This window comes from Phyllostomus discolor, chromosome 3 (assembly GCF_004126475.2).
Source record: "Phyllostomus discolor isolate MPI-MPIP mPhyDis1 chromosome 3, mPhyDis1.pri.v3, whole genome shotgun sequence".
NCBI lineage: Eukaryota > Metazoa > Chordata > Mammalia > Chiroptera > Phyllostomidae > Phyllostomus > Phyllostomus discolor.
In genome coordinates, this window is record NC_040905.2 from 85876257 (window position 1) to 85879939 (window position 3683).

General features: G+C 33.2%; 1 long non-coding RNA gene across 1 annotated transcript; it reads left to right on the forward strand.

Annotated features, from left to right (window-relative positions):
• The first annotated feature begins 426 nt into the window (after positions 1-426).
• LOC118499323 lies at positions 427-3067 on the forward strand. The gene is made up of 2 exons (XR_004901844.1): positions 427-1252; positions 2584-3067. It is a non-coding gene; the product is annotated as an uncharacterized LOC118499323 (long non-coding RNA).
• Positions 3068-3683: the final 616 nt, after the last annotated feature.

Sequence of the window (3683 nt, forward strand, 5' to 3'; positions counted from 1 at the left end):
AAAAGGCACTTTAGATGGCTAATTGAATAGAAGCTCTGTGTAAGTACTCATGACAATGGCATGCATGGACACAAACATGGTACAAAGTAAATCAGGACAATCATGTAGGTTTTTCTAATGTAAAAGCTATTTAAAAACAACAAAAGATGAAGAATAAAACACAACTTAAAGATAAAGGAACACATGTGACTCACATACTCAAGGTTCTTGGCTTTAGTGACAATGACAGATAAAAGGAAATTTATTTTCTCTGGGATGCATTACAAGTTATTTGTAGACACTGAATACTATTTCAATTCACTTATGTAGATGCTCCTATTAAAAAGGTATTTTTATAATCTGACTTTTAACAATAAAGGACATTAAATGGAGCATATGTTGTTAGCATTCCAACTGTCTCATTATTTTTAAAAAATCATATCAAGTAAATAACACACTAAAGGCTATTTCTCCTGCTTGATGAAACTTTTTTCTTGGTCCAAAGAACCCCATCTCCCTGGCACAGAAATTAAGGAATAACAGGATGAAAGGATAGCAAACACAAAATCAATCCTTATTCTCTCTAAGATATACATACAGTGAAGGAAAGAAAAAGATAACAGATTAGTTAACCACTGAAATGCCTAAATCATAATGAATAGTGAAAGAGGAAGTGGTATTTATTATTTGTAATAGGAGGAGGAATAAATTTGCACCAAATTTCTTAGCTGTTAATGGATGTGTAGTTAAATATTCCTAGGATCAATCCTGAGGAATTATGGTAAAGCAATTGCATGCACATTTTTTACACTCCATCAATAACAAACCAGCACAAACTGAGGCCACAGATTCCAGTTACTGCTAAAACAGCTCCATCCTTGACCCTGCAGGTCAGAATAGTAGAAATGGAACAGCCAAGGAGGTTCAAAGGTCAGAAATAACATTGCATAAAGATCGGGTGTTTTATAAGACGATATGGAAAGATTATTTATTCAGCAACAGATAACTCTAGATCAGAAAAAACATTTAGAAGGATGTGTTGAATTTGGCTCGCAATGAACAGTGTCTTGAGAGAGATGTCATTCTCATCACAAACTGCAAAAATGTGACTCTACTATCAATCATTCCACAGCCTGCATATGCACTGTCCTTCAACTTCTAAAAGCTATGGAAATTGCAGATGGCAACAGCCTTCAAGAAACTAAATAGCAACTGAGTAATGAGGTGTTTGAAGGAATCATGTTGAGACAAACCAGGCCCTAGATAAATCAGTGTAAGTATTTTTACTTATTGTTGAAAAGTCACATGACTGGATTTTATTATTATATTTTTTACAGTAGAGAGAAACTACAAGATTTCTGGATGGTTGTTTCCTAAGAGAGAGAGAATAAAAAGTCTTTATTTTTCTTCCCAGAAAGCAAAATACCTGTGGTGACTAAAAAACAAACTACAAATCTATTAGGAATTATTAGAAAATTCTGGAACCCTGAATGTTTTTATTTCTTTGTTGGTTTCTAAATTAAAAGGAAAATTCACATCAGTTAATGGGGCACAATTGAAGTAAGTAGAAAGCCTAAGAATATGTATTATGTAGGAAAAAGACATTCTGGTGTCTCAGCTTACTAAGGGTCACAATTCAGACATGCATGATAGGAACTGAATTCAATCACCCTCAGGCTAATGTTGGCAATTGAACATTATTTTGTGATGTTTTTGTGTACTTCAATACATGAAATGGCATGCCAGCAGGCTAAGATTTCTTGAGAAAAATCATCTATAGATTTATAGGTATTTTTCCTTGAGGCTGACTCTTCTCCCTCATGTTTTTAACATTTCAATACTCTAATTTTCAAACATGCAGCAAACTTGAAAGAATATTACAATGAACAATCTGTACAGGGTGAGGCAAGAATAGGTTTACAGTTATTTGTATGGAAAATAATACAATAATTAATAATGAGAATAAACTGTGTTTTATATAGTCACAGCTGTAAACCTACTTTTGTTCTACCCTGTATACACATCACCTCATCTCTACCATTGACATTTAACTATACTTGCTTTATCACTTTTCTATCTGCTTATCCATCTCTTTAGACATCCATCAATTCACCTTATTTTTTAATGCATTTCAGGGTGGATTGAAGATGTCAGTACATTTTCCCCTAAATACTTCACTATGCATATCATTAGCTGTAGTTCAGTGTTTGTGCAGTTTTATTCTTTTGATATAAAATTGATGTACAATGCAAAAAACACAGCCTAAATGTGCTGAGTTTTGAAAAACTCCTGCATCTGCGTTTCCACAACTCCAAGATATCAAATATTACCACTACTTCAGAAAATTCCCTAATGTCCCTTGCAGTCCATATTGCTTTCAGTTCTCCAAAAACAACCACTATTCTTATTTTTGTTCCCATCATAGATCAAGTTTTTTCCAGAACATGATGAAAATGGAACCACACAATATATACTCTTGTGTAAGGCTTCTTTCAATCAGTATATTGTTGGGTATATCAGCAGTTTGCTTTTTTATTGCACAGGGATATTCTGTTATGATTTTACCACAATTTGTTTATTAATTCTCCTGTTTATGCACTTTAGGACTGTCTCCAATTTCTGTTATGAATAATGTTGCTGTGGACATTCCTGTACAGGTCTGTGGACCTGCTTCTCACCTACAGACCTTCTCAGTTTCTGCCCCCAAAACTGACTGTCTACTGTGTTTATGTAGAGGACTGTGTACTTCCAACCACCAAATAAGCTTAATATTGTGCTTTGCTTGGACTTGATAAATTCAGTGGGATGTTGTTTTGTTTCTTTTCATTGAATATTTGAGCACAGATGGAAAGGCTAAAATCAGGGAAGTAATGACCTTAGGCATATTCTTGAAGTGTGAATGCATTGTTTTCTTTAAATAACTTGTATGTGAAATATCAGTTTGTAATTCTAGGAGCAAAAATATATGCTGTATAATCTCTGTACCTCTTCCATAAAGATGGACTGTGACTTAAAATAGCCTAGGGTTATTAATGCTGTAAATCTCTCTAAAAGGCATTTCAGTACTTGTTCTTCTTGCTCTCAAAAACAGAGAGAAAAAATAAAAAAAAATAGTGTAAATCATAGATCTCAGATGTGTGATACAATTTCAAACTCTGTCAAGATTAGACCATTACTAATGTCCAGGGCTAAAATGAATTGTGGAATTCTTAAATGTTCTTCCAAATAAGCAAATACATTGAAACAAAATTTTCTGGTACAGACAGAAGACCATTTTAAATGGCTCCCTGAACACTCGAAGCTTTGACTTCTGTAAGACTACACAAGGATGACGATTATACTACTGAATCAAACCTTCAGAAGAATTGGAAACAACTAATTACATGTGATGCTAAATTGGAATGGGAGGTCGGGTAGGAGTAAGCATAAAATTTCCTTATGACTCATGCAGTTTTGTGTCAAAGTTATTATGATGCTATTTAAAATTTACTTTTCTGGAAACCCATTACTAAATGAACACATAATTGAAAATCCTGCATACATGTTATGGAATGATTCTTCTGAAATACAGATGATTTTTAAAAAATATGTTATATATACAGAGAATATATATTTTCTATTTTTAAAAAGAAACTTAGCTTTTCTATTTCATGTCTATCAATTCACCTATATTTCATTTCTAAGATATCTGTGTTTTTCAAGAA